Source organism: Schistocerca cancellata, chromosome 7 (genome assembly GCF_023864275.1).
Source record: "Schistocerca cancellata isolate TAMUIC-IGC-003103 chromosome 7, iqSchCanc2.1, whole genome shotgun sequence".
NCBI classification, from domain to species: domain Eukaryota; kingdom Metazoa; phylum Arthropoda; class Insecta; order Orthoptera; family Acrididae; genus Schistocerca; species Schistocerca cancellata.
The window spans coordinates 586,122,460-586,141,169 of NC_064632.1; positions in this window are offsets into that span (position 1 = coordinate 586,122,460).

Genomic DNA, 18,710 nt, shown 5'->3' on the forward strand with positions numbered 1-18,710 from the left:
CGCAGTTTCACAAGACACAGCTTCATCAGAGGCCACCTGAACCCGACAGTTATTTCTCCCCGTCAGTGCTATTTTACAACAGCAGGTTCATGCATTCAACTCCCGTACTAAGTCACGACTAGCAGTGCACACCTAAACGCTTCAGAAAGAGGGAACGAGTCGAAAGAGCGGGAAGCGACCGCCGTTCCACCGTTCGCAGGCTCATCGTACTCGCAGAACCACAGCGGGAACGAGGGAAGCCAGTTTCGCACTGACGTAACGGTGGTGCCCCGATTTCAATTGGGTGAGCTTTCAACACATCAGACTAAAACGTTTCTGATCTCTGCTCCAGATTTCTTCGCACTGCGCATGTCGATACTGGTCTTGCTGCAAAAACGTCCTTCTCCTGTCTCACGGTACGTTCCATTCCAGTACGACCCTGCAAGGCCGAGCAGACAATATTTCCGGCCTCTTGGGCGACAGTCACGTCGAATCTTTTAAGATTCGGCATGACATTCAGTATAGCCCTGCTGAATCCAAAGATTCCATATCCGTTCGACAATTGCGGGATCCCGAATCTACACATACAGCAATATAGCGGAACACACCGCGGTCTCGATGCGTCACGAGCCTGCCTCTCTGGAAACCCAACACTTGGTGGCAGACGCTTACCTTTTGAAGAGATCACAACACGACCCTCTGACAAACAAACAACACACCAGTGTGACTTCTGAAAGAGAAACTCGCGCCGTATTCTTTCCACATTTACAGCATTTGACGGTTGCGCCGAATAGCTAATCATTTGAATATCCAGGCGTATCGTGCACTTCGTGTCAATTTGACATCATTCACACAGACAATGGAAAAACAGTATGATGCTTGATATTTTATTTCACTATATGCTTATTTCGGCTTTACTGCCTTCGTCAGTACATGTACTGACGTTGTAAATGAACATACGTCAACTTTGAGCAAACCATTGTAGTTCTCTGTAGTTGTTACTTGTAATATTAGCAACGTTTTAAAGTTGTTCAACAATCTGCTGTTGCACGTACATTATAACACGCTTTTCACTATCTCAAAGTTGTAGAATCTTTGAGTACACATCTAGCCGTCAAACTAGAATTTCTACAAGTGTCAAATATTTAAAAAAATATATTATAATATAAGTGCAACAGCAAATTATCGAACAACTTCAAAACGTTCTTGAAAATAATATTACAACCAACAACTACAGACAGCAATAATGGTTTACTTAAAGTTCACATGTTCATCTACAACGTCAGGACACGTACTGATCAAGGCAATAAATCTGAAATAAGCTTGTATACTAAAATAAAATGTCAAGCAGCATACTGGTTCCCAATTCTCTGCATAATGCCCTACTGTGACCTAATGTTTGCTGCAGGTCTCACACTAAAGAAACTTGACATTATTTGTTGCATGCCGTTTGCAATATTGTTTTAACGTTCAGGGGCGGTAGCTCACTCTAGCCACAACAGTAGATTTCAAACAGTCTCAAAGACACTTAAGACTGTTTTAAACATTTTTGGAAGGTGACTGTCAACGCCATCAAGTAATGACCATCAGCTGCTTTTATCCTAAGCCCAAATATCGACTGGTTTCAGTCATGGACCATCTTCACAAATAAGGGTTAAAATGGTTTAAGCCTCAACATTACACTTCTCATTACTTAAACAAAGTGTAGAGCATGTCAGGAATATCAATATACAAAGATGTAAGGTTGTGGCTAAAAGCATTTTAACCCTTATTTGTGAAGATGTTCCATGACTGAAACCGGTCCATATTTAGGTTTAAAATAAAAGCAGTTGATAGTCAAACATGCATTTTATACATTACTTAAGTCTGTACCAGAACGGCATTGGTAATGACAATTTATTGCAAACAACGTCTCCTCGATAATCGTTGACGGTCCCTCACTACCCAAAACGAACCACCGAATGAATCTTCCAGAGAAGGGCTCTCAGAAATCTATTATTACTCTTTTTCATAACAGAACCAACGATCCATGAAACAAAACCAAGAAAGTTAAATAATTCTTGTGGGAACGTTATTGTTGTTGCTGTCTTCAGTCCGAAGACTCGGTTTGATGCAGCTCTCCGTGCTACTCCATCTTGTGCGAGCTTCTTCATCTAGCTATTACCACTGCAACGTACATCTTTCTGAATCTGCTTACTGTAGGTATTCATCTCTTGGTCACCCTCGACGATTTTTACCGCCCACACTTCCTTGGAGTACTCAAATGGCGATCCCTTGATGTCTCAGAACGTGTCCTATCAACCGATCCCTTCTTTTGGTCAAGTTCACAGATTTCTTGTCTCCCCAATTCTAGTCAATGCTTCCTTATTAGTTACGTCATCTACCCATCTGATCTTCAAGATTCTTCTGTAACACCGCACTTCGAGAGCTTCTATTCTCCTCTTGTCTAAACTGTTTATCATCCATGTTTCACTTCCATACAATACAAATCTCCAGACAAATACCTTCAGAAAAGAGTTCCTAATACTTTAATCTAGTGAATATTCGATGTTCACAAATTTCTCTTCATCAGAAATGCTTTTCTTGCCATTGACAGTCTACATTTTATGTTCTCTCTATTTCAGACATCATGAGTTATTTTGTTGCCCAAATAGCAGAACGCATCTACTACTTTAAGTATCTCGTTTCCTAAACTAATTCCCTTAGCATCACTTGATTTAATTCGACTACATTCCATTATCCTTGTTTTGCTTTCATTCACTTTGACCTTATACCCTCAAGACCCTGTCCATTCCGTTCAACTGCTCTTCCGAGTCTTTTGTTGTCTCTGACAGAATTACAATGTCATTGTCAACCCTCCTCGAAGTTCTTGTTTCTTCTTCCTAAACATTAATTCCTACTCCAAGTTTTCCTTTCGTTTCCGTCACTGCTTGCTCAATGTACAGATTGAATAACATCGTGGCCAGGCTACACCCCTGTCTCACTCCATCCCCAACCACTGCTTCCCCTTCTCGCTCCTCAACTCTTATAAATGCCATTTAGTTTCTGCAAATGTTGTATTGTACCCCTGCTACCATCAGAATTTCAAAGGGAGTTGGAGGATGTATGAAGTTGTTCGAATAGCTCTGAGCACCATGGGACTTAACATCTGTGGTCATCAGTCCCCTAGAACTTAGAACTACTTAAACCTAACTAACCTAAGGACAACACACATCCAAGTCCGAGGCAGCATTCGAACCTGCGACCGTAGCGGTCACGCGGTTCCAGACTGAAGCGCCTAGAACCGCTCGGCCACACCGGCCGCCAATGAATGAAGTCTGAATAATTATAAAATTAGAAGAATATTAGAAGTGTTACTAATCACTGGCTTCAAATGCGAAGAAAAAACATGACGTCTAGCTAGTTAGCGAGGAGATAAAAATATAAATCCAAATTATGACAGATAAAGCCATCGTTCAGCTAAAACTATTAGAACTGGGGAAGCGGGTCATAATGTGAGCGAAGCAATGACGGAATTATTCATCGCATTTAGTAATTCCTTGGAAACACCTTGATCGCTAAGTACTTCATTACCAGGAATTACTACATGCCAAATCTGAATGGTCCCATACCTTAAACAATGATTCCATCAGTCAAATGGGAAACTAAGGGAAGTGTGTCCAGAGAAGCTGCTGTCCTCTGGACTGGGGCCGCCGGTAGTCCGTTGTCACCAGCTCGTTCCAGCCTGCCCCACGATGATGTCATCGCGTTCAACATGTAGCTGCGGTAGAGGGAGTCCAAATGTTCTGTACAGGCTGGAGGTTTTCATTAACATCTGAAAGTTGGACCAACTGGAGAAGACAAAGAAGAAACTGCCGAACGGCTTTGCCTTCGTGTACAGATGACGGGACAATGACACCGTACCAAAATTCTTTAGGTTACAGCCTCCCTTGGAACCCCACAACCTCGTAGCTGATGTCATTAATTCACGCCTGTGCGGTGGCGCTAGACCAGAGATACCTGGTTCGAACCATAATGGTGAGTAAAACTTTTTATCACAGTAAATGAATTTTGTCCATAGTGGATGCTGTTGAACTCCGTGACTGTTCCATTATAAGGTGAATATTCAAAAACAAAAACTAATTATCCTCTGATATAATAACAAAGTAATATTCCTGGAAATTCGATGTAGCAGTCATACAACATTTCAAGTATCATTATCGTAATTTGTAATAGTTATATTGTAAACAAAAGCTGTAACTGTCCTTGTATAATTTGTAATAGCTTTCAAAATTTCATGTGTGTAACAGCGTTGTGCTTCCTAGATCTAAGTTCTCTGACAACAGTACGGCTCAAAACAGTTCTACCTGTCATTTTTTTTATTTTTAATAGCTTTTAGTAATTTCATATCCATAAAATCATTGCACTTCCTAGATCTAAGTTCACCGTCAAAAATGTGGATCAAAAAATTTCACAATGTGTATCAAAAAACTTTGCAGTCTATAATAGCTTATTAAGTTTCTATATGTGCAACAGCGTTGCACTTCCTGTGGCTAAATTCTTTAACCATAACCTACATGTTTCTGTATGAGCAACGTCTTTACATCTGCTACGTCTAAGTTCTTTGATCACAGCCCACATGTTTGTATGTAAACAGAGTGTATTTCACGAGTGCACATCGTAATAGTGCAATATGCAGCTAAACTTCATGAAACTGAAATATGGACGTTAAAATGATAGTAAGTGTGCAACTAAGTGGAAAAACTGACACCACAGCGTAACTGTAATAATGATGCTTCATCTTTATGTAAGTACAGACATATTTTCGACAAATGCTGCCTTGTCACTTACAATTGTCCCACTTGTATCTGTTTACTCACCAGCAAATAATTTTTTTGTATTTATACAGTGATCTCCAGCAATATAAACATGTACATGAATGTATAAACACCTGAGGATGGGCACAAGCCCGAAACCAATCGTTTGACAAATAAATAGCCTTTAATGTGAGCCAGCCAGTGTGGCCGAGCGGTTCTAGGCGCTTCACTCTGGAACCGCGCGACCGCTACGGTCGCAGGTTCGAATCCTGCCTCGGGCATGGATGTGTGATGTCCTTAGGTCAGTTAGGTTTAAGTAGTTCTGCGTTCTAGGGGACTGATGACATCAGATGTTAAGTCCCATAGTGCTCAGAGCCATTTGAACCTTTTTTTTAAATTGTGACTGGTAGCGGAAATCTTTCTACACCCTATTTTATCACAGTGTTCAATCGGCAAGGGGAGGAGGGATGACGGTGTTAAGTCACAGTCCCTGCGCCAATACCGTGGGTTAAATTTCAAGGCTGTGTGTGGTACTTTTATGGAGTGCGGGCCTGTGACGCTGTTGATGGTGATCCGTTCGTTAGTTGGCAGCTTTAAGCTTGGCGGTCAGATTGGTGCTGTTCGTGACAAGTTGGCTGTATGGCGGCATCGAATTTCATTCTTTCCCTTCAGCAATCATCACACAACACAAACGTCACACTGAGCTACACACACCGTCACTACAGTAGCCTGCAGTTGTGCAGTGATCGCGCAGTACGTGACCCACTCACAAGAGGGCAGCACCTACTCGTCATCACTGGTTTCGTCCAAATTTATGGTATAAAATGGAAATGTCGTGTGGCTAGGGCCTCCCGTCGGGTAGACCGTTCGCCTGGTGCAGGTCTTTCGATTTGACGCCACTTCGGCGACCTGCGCGTCGATGGGGATGAAATGATAATGATTAGGACAACACAACACCCAGTCCCTGAGCGGAGAAAATCTCCGACCCAGCCGGGAATCGAACCCGGGCCCTTAGGATTGACAGTCTGCCACGCTGACCACTCAGCTACCGCGGCGGACCAAATTATGCACGGTTTAGCCAGAAACGGGAGTGACAGAAATGACAGCTCCAGCATTGTAATGCATCAGAAGGAAACTTCATTTACGTGGCGGGGCGGGTGTGTTATCAAAGTTTCCACGCAGCAGTTGGCGCATCGGAAAGAGCGTACACAGCTAATCAAGTCCCTACGGAGAAGATACTTTTATTTTTTCTTATTTTCAATCTTTACGTTATTAACACTGCAGATAAACAGAAAAACTGCTCAGTATATACTGAATTTATTAATATTTTTATGGAAACCAAAGGCAAAGGAAAATTTGGTGTTCGAGTACGTGACAAAATACAGGAATGTTGTTATTACAGCAACAGATCTGGGAAACTTACAGCAACCTTACAAAAGAAATTTCGACTGATGTCATGCATGCAGTTTACTTAGAAAATTTGTGTTTGAATTTTTTACTTACAATTATAGAAATCTTTGGTACCAAGATTATAGTTTCATCTATCTTGTAATCTACAGCATATATGAATAATATGTGTAACTTTTTCTTGTAATAAAGTAACATGAAACCGCATAGTTGTCTATATAACTGTACTGCTGAAGTCCCAAGGTATTTTACGTAATACAATCTACAAAAAAATCATTATGGTTTCAAAAAAAATCGAGGGTCGTTCATTGTTAACTAGCTTTAACAAAAAGCAGTTATCACAATTGTAGATCATTTCCTTTTTCAGTTGTGTTGGGGCTAAGGGAATATGTAGCCTTCAAAATGGCCTCTGTAATGAAGGTTCATTCCATGCAGAGAGCTATCATTGAGTTTTTTTTTGGCGGAAGACCAGAGAATATTAGATATTCTTAGGCGCTTGGCGATGAATAAAGGCACGTTGAGTATATTGAGCAAGGCGTCTATAATCATTGGAACACTGAAAATGATATTCGCATTGATAAAACAGGCAGCCAGAAAGCAAATTTTAATGCACACAATTCGTGCTAACAGGCTCCTGATTGAAACTGGAGATATTCAAAAACAGATAGAAAAATTAGGTTTATTCAGTTGTAATTCTGCCAGTACACAAAATTTGTTATCAATGTTGCATCAGAATATCTGAGGGCTGAGGAATAAGTTTTATGGGTCACTTATCTGTATTGAAGAATTAGTGTTGAGCAAACCATTTGACAGAATCCGCCTCTCTGAACATCGTGTGACAATGCACAAGGATATGTTAAATGCAATAGGATTCAAGTTACCATCTTACTTCTGTAGAGAAAATATATGTCACAAACTGTTTTAATTTCAAGAATACTCATATTAATAAATTTTTCTCAGAGCTGCACTTAGAATCTTGTGCAACAGAAGTAGTATTTCATAATAAGTCCTTTATGATAGGAGTTATATACAGTGACCTTCAGGAAACTTTAACCTCTTCATAAAAAATCTAGAAGCTGTGTTGTCCCATCTCACAGTTAAAAAAAAAGGGAAAATAGTGGTTGCTGGTGATTTTAATGTAGATTTATTGGAAAGCTCTGTCAGTGAACAATTATTGCAGTCGGTAAGACTGTCATTCAATTTAATTCCTACGGTGCAACTAGGGTACATAAATGCTCTGAGCTGCTACTGAAAACATCTTTGTGGACAAATCTAGGTAAAAATGTCATACCAAAATACCAATAATAAATGGGCTAGCTGAACATGACAAGCAGCATCTTAGGTTAAATGCTGAAACTTGTCAGGACAAAAAAATCTATTGAATCTGAGAACAGGAGCGTAACAAAGCAGTCAAAAATTGAGAATTTTAGGAGACTGCTCAGAGACATGAACTGGATATGCTTACAGTACTTCTGCCTCAAATGGAAAATTCAAAGCATTCATTAATAATGTTGCTTCCTCATTTAATAACTGTTTCTCCTAAAGGTAACTAAAATCAAATAGAAGTCAAAAAATAAACCATGGATTACACAAAGAATAATGTTATCATGTGGGACAAAAAGGAGACTGTATTTACTATCTAGGAACAGATCTGATGTTAGCATTGTAATGCATTACAAAGAAAACTGTAAAATATTGAAGCAAGTAATCCAGAAATTTAAGCAGCTTTATTATGAGAAAAAGATAATTACATTGGGCAAGAAAATAAAAACTGTATGGGGTATAGTGAAGACAGGGACAGGTGGGGCGATAAAGGAAGAGCAACAGATAGCTCTAAAAATAAATGAGACATTGGTAACAAGTGGATGTAGTGTTGCAAACCTCTTAAAGAGGTTTGTTTCTGTTACTGACGGCTTAGGGTTATCAAGTCCAGTGAACAGTACAATGCAATATCTCAGGCCAGTCTTTACAGATGATTTCAATAAACTGGAAATAGCACTCACGTCCCCCAAAGAAGTAGTATACATCATAAAAATCTTTAAAACAAAAGAATTATAGTGGTTATGATAACATATCAACAAAGTTAATCAAAGAGTTCCCATGTGAATTGAGTTGTATCTTAAGTTATTTGTATAATGAATCTCTTATCAGAGTAACATTTCCAGACTGGCTAAAAATATGCTGAAGTTAAGCCTCTTTACAAGGAGGGGGATAAAGAGATACTGTCAAACTATTGACCAATTTCACTTCCACTGGCTTTTTCAAAAATATTTAGAATGGTTGCGCTCCACTATCTTCTTAAGCACCTAACTGCAAATAATATATTGAGCAAGTCACAGTTTAGGTTTCTTAAGAAATCCAATATGGGAAGGCTATTTGCACATACAGTGAGAATATACTTAATTCATTAGATAACAAATTAGAGGCTAGTGGCATTATCTGTGACCTGTCAAAAGCCTTTGATTGTGTGAATCACAGCATTCTCTTAAGTAAATTAGAATGTTATGGTGTCACAGGTAGCACTGCAAAATAGTTCGAGTCTCAGATAAGTAAATGAAGCAAAGGTAGTCGTTTCAAAATAATTGTGGAGTAACCAGTCAGTCTTCATCTGGTTGGGAATTAATTACACGTGGTGTTCCACAAGATTCCATCTTGGGTCCTTTGCTTTTTCATGTGTACAATTATGAAAACTCGGCTGTTACACTGCCAAATCCTAACTTTGTTTTCTTTGTAGAGGATACAAACATTGCAATAAATATCAAGTCAAGTACAGGTTCTGAAATGGCTGCTAATCAAATTTTCACTGAAATTTGTAAATGGTTTAAAGCTAATTCACTGTCATTAAACTTTGAAAAGACCGACTATATGCGGTTCAGAACCTGTAAGAGATTTCTTTCCAGCATTTGTATAACATATGAAGACATGCATATCAAAGATGCTGGCAGCATTAAATTTCTTGGATTACAATTCGATAATAAATGTAGTTGGGAAGGGCATACCACAGAATTGCTGAAGTGCCTAATTAAGTCTGTGTTTGCAATGTGCAATATGTGAGATACAGAAGATACAAGTATAAAAAAACTTGTGTACTTTGCTTATTTTCATTCTATTATGTCATATGGGATTGTATTCTGGGGTAATTGGTCAAACCGAGCAAAACATTTTAGAGTGCAAAAACGTGTAATAAGACTCATTTGTCGTGTAAATTCCAAGAACATCATGTAGAAACATGTTCAATGAACTGGGTATTCCAACCACTACTTCTCAGTATATTTATTCCTTCATTAAATGTGTTGCAAATAACATGTCTGTTTCCAACCAATAGCTCAATACATAGTATCAATATAAGGAATAAGAACAATCTGCATAAAGACCTAAAATCACTTACCTTGGTCCCAAAGCGGGTTCAATATTCTGGAACACACATTTTCAATCAATTTTCAGCATGTACTAAAAACTTGGCTTCAGAAAAGGCATACATTATATAGAAAGTGTGAAAGCGTTTTTGAAAGGGAACTCGTTTTATCCTACAGATGAATATCTTAACAGGGACTGTTACACTAAATTAAGTATAAACATCTGTTACGTTTCAGTTTTGACTGAAGTTGGTTACAACAGTGAAGATTAGGTATTTTTCGTATGATAAATTTATAAAAAGTGCATAACTATGTTTCATTCTGACAGTGTATTAATTCTTTAAATATTAACAGTTCCAATTTATTGTAATTTGTTAATATATTTTGACAATCTCATAACAAATGATCGGGGAAGTGAGTATTATATTTAAATGTTGTATTTTTTTATTTAATACTTTTTGACGTGCTCCACACCCACGAGGATCATCTCATTTTTGTGTCCCTGGAACGGAAACTGAATTTAATATAATGTAATGCAACAATGTCGCGAAAACCTGTCCACTCTACTGCATGCCGGCCGGTCGAACATGGCCGGCCGGTGTGGCCGTGCGGTTCTAGGCGCTTCAGTCTGGAACCGCGTGACCGCTACGGTCGCAGGTTCGAATCCTGCCTCGGGCATTGATGTGTGTGATGTCCTTAGGTTAGTTAGGTTTAAGTAGTTCTAAGTTCTAGGGGACTGATGACCATAGATGTTAAGTCCCATAGTGCTCAGAGCCATTTTTTTGGTCGAACATGTCTGTGACTCCTGCAATGTTGGAACGTGGAGAAGTCGACCAATAGAGCGGTATATCCGGGCAAACAGGCCTTCCCTGTTAGCTGGCGTAAGGCCGTCGCATTGAATGAAGATTGTGTTGAAAAATACGGTTTTGTAGCCAAAAGGGTGTGGAACAATATGGTGTTCGAAATCCTGAATAAAAAGAAAACCTGCTTTCAGAAAAAAATGTGTTGCTTTACTTATTGGACGCCCCTTGTACAGACATAGACTGAGCTACAAGCTGTCGCCAACGAGACAGTTTGATGATGCACGTGTTATATAACAGTTAGTAAGCATTCGTTTATACGGCTGCAGTAATGTTGTGCGAGGTAGATATGGGAGCATGCCACACCCACGTTTTGCAACGGTACTGGTTTGTGGCTCACAGACGGACAACGTCCCATTGAAAACGGACACTAGCGCCTCCTCGCTAGGGTAGCGCCTGCGCAGCCAGCTCAGGTTACAGCTGCTACCACCAGCTCACGACTCTCTGGCAGCCGCTGGTTTTCACTTCTTATGCCACCTCTCAGTGCACTGGTGACCATGAGTAACCTTCCAGGCACAGAAAAAGAAAACAATGCGTAATGATGTAACCGTAAAGATTAAACTGTGACGAAGCAACACGGAAGCACATGATACACGACGCCACTTAGTGTGACCGCACCAGAAGGCCTTGGCCATAATGGTTCATGTCGCGTGTTATGATCGTTTGGCAAGACAGCAGTCGAGTTACGATGAAGAAGGATGGTACAGTTATCGAATCTGGTGGTATGAATGCGTTGTTTCGCCGAGTCGTGACTGAATAAAATATTCTCGGGCTTCCAATCACGTCAAGGGCTTATAGATCACCAAGTTTTTGGCCGAGGACTCCTCGATCATTGCCAAACGGTGTCTGTCCTTCAGCTGTGACGTTACTGGTGCTCAGTCCATCCCCGCATCAGGCAATGTTTTCGTACCGCGCCTGCCTCGCCCATTTTAACTTCGTGACCAGGCACCACGCTATACTTAGCTGCCAGCTGAACATTTCGATAGCGTCCATGATCGTATCAAATTCGTGATGGAGGCAGAAAAAAGACGGGATCTTCATCTTCCTTCAGGTCTTCGTTTGTCGAAATCCTAATGGGAGCCTTCTATGCATTGAGCATACGTAGAACATCGTATGCCTGTCGTTTGCAGCTGATACTCTCCAGTCCTTCTCTGGAAGTACTGGAGAGTCTAGAAAAAGCCATTTGTCTGTAGAAAGAGGTAATGCTTGTAGTAGAGAAGAGGTAATGCTTGCTCACAGGTGGCTAACAACGCATGGAACGAAAGCCTTCGGATATAAAAAAAATCCCGTCTGCCAAGTTCCAAACGCCCCCTTGGAGGGTAGATGAGTCTGTAGAAGGAAGGACACACTCTTGCCCGTGGAGTGGGAAACCACTACCAAAGGCGGATGAGTCTGACAAGGCCACCAGCACAGAATGCAGAAAGCAAGTGGAAACCACCACATTGAAGATCCATGTGCTACCCCTAGTCCCACTGGAACATGCTCTCAAATATAATTGTTCCTAAGAGAAATAATCGGGAGTAGGCCCGCAATCAGATTTTCGGGTGGGCACTTACACATGGGAACTGTGTACAGTGAATCAAACCAAGACAAGAAGAGGAAAAGGGAAACATCGCTGTATGGAATATGAAGACGATGAATAAGAAAGGAAAATTAAAAAACGTGAAGGGAGAAATGGAGAGAAGTAATATCAGTCTTTTAGGGTTAAGCGAGTATCAGTGGGAAGCAGAATTTGAATCTGGTCGATGTAAAATAATTTACAATTGATCGGAAAGGAAGGAGAATGAAGTTATACACAAGAAACATCTAGCTGAGAAGCCGGCGAGGGTTATTCCAGTTACTGATATACACTTAGCAGTGAATTCAAACAGTAACCCTGTAGATACACTGTTCATTCAAGTTTACATCATCAGATGCAAACGAAGAACAAGTGGATAAAATATATTACCAGAAGAAGTCTACGAAGAAAATGGGAAAGGACTAGTAAGAACTGTAATGGTGGACGACTGGAATAGTATAGTGGGGAAGATAAGTAGAAACAACGTAGCGGAGAGTATGGACTGGAGAAGACTAGTGAAAGGGAAAAAGAACTGATAGCCTTCCATGAACGATTCGATCTCTGGATTGCTAATACTTGAGATAACCGCCACCAGTCAAGTTTATATGCATGAAATGCATGAAAAGATCCACGAGATATTGTTAGATACCAAATATACCTAACTATAATCAATTAAAGTTTCAAAATGAGCATTAAAATGGAAAAAACCTTCCCTAGTGCAGACGCCAATATAGATCATAATTATCTTGTAACAGCCATTGGGTCAAGATTAAAGCATACTAAGAAAACCAACAGATAAAGGAATGGGATGATGAGAAATTGAAAAATGAGAACTTTAAGAAAGAGTATAGTCACTACGTCGAAAAAAAATTGGAACTTGTAAGGAGAAGTGAAGAAATTACTGAAGAGGGAATACCATTAGAAATACGATTTTCGAAGCATTAGACACAGAAACTGGAGAAGTGAAAAGAACAAGAAAGATGAAAGAATGGACAACAGAAACTGTTGTTTAAAACGAATGAGTGTAAGACGTGTAAAAATAGTAATTCAGAGGAAGACAGAATGTAGTACAGAAAACTGAACAATGAACTTACGAAGTTAACTGACCAGACTAGAGAGGACTGGCTCAAGAAACAACTCGAAGAAACAGAAGTACTGGAAAAGGAAGGAAAATTGAACGAAATACGCAGAACGGTGAAATCCTTAACAAGAGGAGAAGTAAGATAAATAACCAAGCACGTTATAATAAATAAACATGGGAAGGAGACAGTACGAGTATAAGAGAAAAAGAAGTATATGGTGCACAGGTCGATAACACCAGACTGGTTTTGAAAGATGATAGGGAACAGAATGGTGAAGTCCTAGGATATTGAGATGGGAATGGAGAAAAATTCAGGAGCTCTGGAGGAAAGAAAGCATCAGGCTTTGATAGAATATATCTGAGGCGCTGAGACTCTTAGATCAAAATTCAATAGCCAAACTGAGGTAGCAAACGGAATTTATGACACACGAATTTGTCCTCATGTACTTAACATCATTCTAGTACCTTTACCTAAAAAGGCCGACGCAAAAGAATACATGGACTGTATGACAATTAGTTCTATCAGTCGTGTTACAAAGGCTGTAACCAGAGTCATACTAAGGAGAAGTGGAAATAAAACTGAGGAAAATTCTCGGGAAGAATAATTCAGAATGAGCAACAAGAGACGCTATAGGTTCAATGACTATGATAGAAATGAACAAGGAGATGAATGTTTTATCTACTGGTAGAATGCAGTCTGTCACCGAAACTGTTCAACATGTTTGGAGAACCACTGATAATACGCAAGAGGAGTTGTAGTTGGAGCAGAAAGGATAAAGACTATAAAATACGTGGATGACCAAACACAGCTGGTAGTATCAGGAACGGTGTTGAAGAGTAATGGAAAAAGGGGCGAAGAATATGGAATAAACATTATTACAAGGAAGACAAAAGTGATATGAACAATCAAGTTCCAGAACATAGAAATATAGAACAAGTGAAATCCTTTCTGTACCTGGGAAGTTTAATGACATGAAATAGAAGGCGTATAGCTATGAGAAAGAGAGAATTTTTAAAAGGAGAAGAAGTTACTAAAATCTAGAAGAATTGCAATGGAGCGGTGGAAAAGATTTGCTAAATTTTACATCTGGAGTGTAGAACTATACACCAGTGAATCATGGACATTTAAAAAGAAAGAAAAAGATATTTAGAAAGTTTTCAAATACGTGTATGGAGAAGAACGTTTAAGGTGAACTGGACTGATGGACTTGAGAATGAAGAAGTAATGAATGAAACAGGGGAAGAAAGAGATGACCAGAAAGAGGAAAACATCTTGAATGATTTGTCTACAGCAAAGAATTATACAGGACAAAGCGAAAGGGATGAGAGGAAGAGGTAGGAACAGAACTGGAATGGTGGACGACGTTAGAAGTGCACGAACTTACAAAACAAATGAATGAAGCTGCTCAGAACAGGGCGCGACGGAGAGCCTCTACTTGAAAACCGCCTTAAGACAGATACAAGAAAGTATTAGAAAAATCCCCCATCATTGACCATTGCTGATATACAGCGCGTCTTCATCACTACTGGGAGAGTAACCACAGGTCATTCTATGTAGGCAGAGCCACACTGAGAAGCCACTGAGCGTTGTGAATTACCACGACACAGTTCCTGTAATGTACCGTCGTATTTGACTTTTTAATCACATAAAGAAATGACATTCAGTAGTCTTATATTTCGTTTAAATATGGGTATAATAGTCACCTATTCCAACAAATACTTTTACCAATAGGCAATAATTAAAACTGTCATTATCAGTAGTTTGGGTTTTCATTTCGTGTTCTCGAGTATTTAGTTTCAAGTCATGTATTATGGTTTTATTATTATTAATAATTTAATTATGAAAGTAAACACATTAAAATAATGTATTTTCTATTTTGCATATGACTATTCTTCAATATTTCATAAGATATGCTATGAAATCAAGTACATAAATACGTGTAATGAGATCAAAGGTTTTGTGGGGTCTTAAACGGCCACAGAGTCTTGCTTCCTGGTCGTCTAATTTACTTCTTCTAGGGGCAATAAAAATTTCATTTTCAGTATTTCATTTAATTAGTAGACGAATAGAAAAAATTTAGAATACTGTGTCATAATCTGTTCATTAAGAGGTATAGTCTTATGCTTAAGGTTTCAGTCAAGTATTAAACTTTAGGAGCCGTGCACATTTCTTGACACAGCGTTAACATACGGCGCGCAAATTATCCACACAATATTCACCCCGAATTAGAGAATGGGAGCATTTAGAGACGTGCTGCAAGCGTTATACACGATTTCAAACCACTTGAAATATTTTCTCGCTGACTTCCTCATAAAATAATGAAAGAAAGGAGTTTACACTTTACCACATTTTCACTGTTGACAACTGCAGTATCAGGCGTGACATTTCCATGTATTACTCCTTTGCTACAAACTTCACTCACAACACAGTCAGCTGAGTGTATCCGCATATACCTCTGAATGTACCGGCAAAATGATATCACCCTACAACACATAGCTCAGAAGATACGAGGTCATGAAAATCGAGATGCTTGAAAAACTAGTTTTTCTGAAAACGTAGCGCTAATTAGTCGGACTACACGTATCTTCAACTATAAAAGTTTTACGTGCTGATATTAACTTATTCGTAAGATACTCAGAGGTTTGTTTTATACATCAGAGTTTGATTCTATAAAGACTCAGGGTTGAAGGGGTTATTGCTTGGGTGAGGGGTTTATTAGTTGCTAAAGTACATACAGCTTTTATCCTCATGAAATAGTATATAAACTGAGAATGTTACGCGGAGTTATTGTTAAGCTGACTGTTCCTAAACAGACCTCAAATCTTTGGTATTTTCACAAGATAAAATTTTAAACAAAATTTATAAACTGAAAAAGAAAAGATGGTCTACAATGGTAGTATTAGTCAAAAATATGATAACAAAAATTAAAACGCGTATATTTCATATACAATGATAATGCTTTAATCAAATCTAAAATCATTTGTTGTCAGACGTATCATATATGTTATTACTCTCAACACATACTAATCGCACAGTGATGAATGAGGTTCCGTTTGGAGGGTTTTTCTTCTGTCAGTTCCACTAAAACTTACTATTTCTGGAAAATTTTAATGCAAAAGAGATTTTTAACTATCACAGGATAAAGGGCATCACGGATGCCCAGCTTCATACCTATATTTCACGCAGCTAACTTATTAATAACGAATAAGAAATTCCCTTTTCATATTATCTTATTACAAACACCATCTTGTTTGTTGTGAAGTTACTTATTAACTGGATAATTTGTTTACAGCATTGCCATAGACAATAACAGTGACCACTGTTATAGTCCATTATCTCTGCCCGTCGTAAAAGTTGACTTTTCTAAACGAATAAACTTTGCGAAACAACAAACATATTTGTTTTTGTCACCTTGAATTGTGATTTGCCTATAGCTACTACGGCCTAACATGTTTATGTAAAGCACTAAGCGCAAATCAAACCTCAAAATACAGTTAAAGGATACTGTTGATTTAGTGATAGTCCAGGTAAGAAGCAAACACTATGTTCTAACCTATACATTTCGCATTTGTTTACTTCTTTGTATTTTATATTCGTTTTTCTCGTTAAACTTCATTTCAAAAACATTTAAATATTACGGTTGAAAATTAAAAATTTCAAGCATGCAAATCTATAAACAAAAAAACGTATCATAAATTCATGGTTATTATTTCACATCGTTTGGTTGATTTTTGAAGATGTTTTCTTCTCATTCTCACAACCATCCTTATCCTAACTACACTTATTTCAAATACTGCCATTATTTAAAGCTATAAAAGTGCGAAACTTACGCGCGTGTCGCCTGTTGATGTAAAATATGTATGTACGTGATATTTTAAAGAGCCTTATTTATAACAATCAGTAGCATTTAGGCGTCTGTTATACCGAGACACAGTTACTCAGTGAGACAGACATACTGAATAAGCGGAGGAAATGATCCCGCTTGTAGCATAAACGTCACTAGCAAAAGGCACAATCACTGCAGTCTATGAAAAATATCACGCTAACTACGTGGAGAACCATCGCTCTGTTTCACTGACGTCCGTTTATACCTTATGATGATTTTTCTATACACAGAACAATTATGAAGGGGTCAATATGCCCCCGTAAACACGGACCGTTCGAAACCCACGTCTCTCTGTTCGTTAATGAGAGCCACAATGCATTGGACAATTGAGCTCGAGCTGATGCTATGCCTCTTGACATTCAAAACAATTTTTGATTGACTTCTGCACCATGACCTAGTAAGTAAAATGAATATAATAAAAGGTACGTGACTGTGTCGAAAAACTATGTATGTTGTTCTTAAGGGAAAAGCGTCGTCAGAAGCGAAGATGGTGTACGGCGTATCTCAAAGTTATGTACTGACGCCGCTCATATGTATAGAGTAACGGGTATAAGAGCGGATATTTTTATCTGTGGTACCTTAATAAGTTTTAGTTTGTTGGCTGTTGCTTCACTGCGTCGAGTAGTCTTCCCACAAACACATAAACTTTACGGCCTGATGTCTTCTGCACGGTGGTAACTGCACCACAAAGCGGACTATGTCTGTCAGTATAGACTAACCGTTTTGTGTCCACATGTCCACACTTTAACACCTGATCTGCCACCCAGATCAAAATAAGCAGTAATGGCATGGTCTTGCCACACATACTTCGGGGTACTAAGCAATCCAAAAACATGCGACTTGTAATGGCTATAATTGTCATTCTGCAGATGACGTAAATAATGGTGTAATGATGTTCAGTACACCGTCCTCAGTCACCAGCAGAGATATCTGAACTTATAACCGTTACATCCTGTATACGTAAATGTCCAGGTGGATGTTGCAGTCAGTAGCCCTGTGTCTGATGGGTGACGCAGTTGTGTACAGGAAGGCCACATCGTTAGGCAGGTGTTACTAAATGCAGAAAGACTTGCAGATGATCAGAGTCTGCACGAAATATGGTTGCTGACCCTCAACAGATGTAAATGAAAAGCAATGCTCGTAAAAATGCAAGTATCCGTCATCGTTTGAATAAATTGACTATCAATCACTAGAATCAGGTACAATCTTCAGCTTTCCAAGACTATCAGTCAGCAGTGATTTAAACTTGAATGACTACATAAACTTAACTGACTGAAAAAACCAAAGGAAATGTTATTCACCCATGAAAGTGTTCACGTATAAAACACTCATTCGACTAATACTTCAGTATCGTTTTTCGAACGTTACCAATTTCAGTCAATGGAACAGATCGAAAAGATTTAGATAGGCCCTATACTATTCGTTAGGGTTCATTTAGTCGTCGTTATTCTTAATGAAATGCAGTGGAAGACGTTCTAAAGCGCAGGGAGTCTTCAGAATTCCAAGATTCTACCCTCCAAATCAGTGTTCAAACTCTCCCACCAAATACATCCGATGCTGACAGTCTATCCCAATACTCGTCGAGGTGGAATCCACTTTTAATCTTCGAAATTAAAGGAATTTCGTCCCATAAAATGGCTTGTGTTAAGTTGACGACGTAAAGTTTCTTCTTATCAGTTTGTGGATCTGACATGCGTCACATTCTCTCTTCACCAGCAACTGGTTAATGGTGTGATTCCGTGTGTTTTCATCCCAGAAACGTTTTCTACACTAAATGAACAAAACG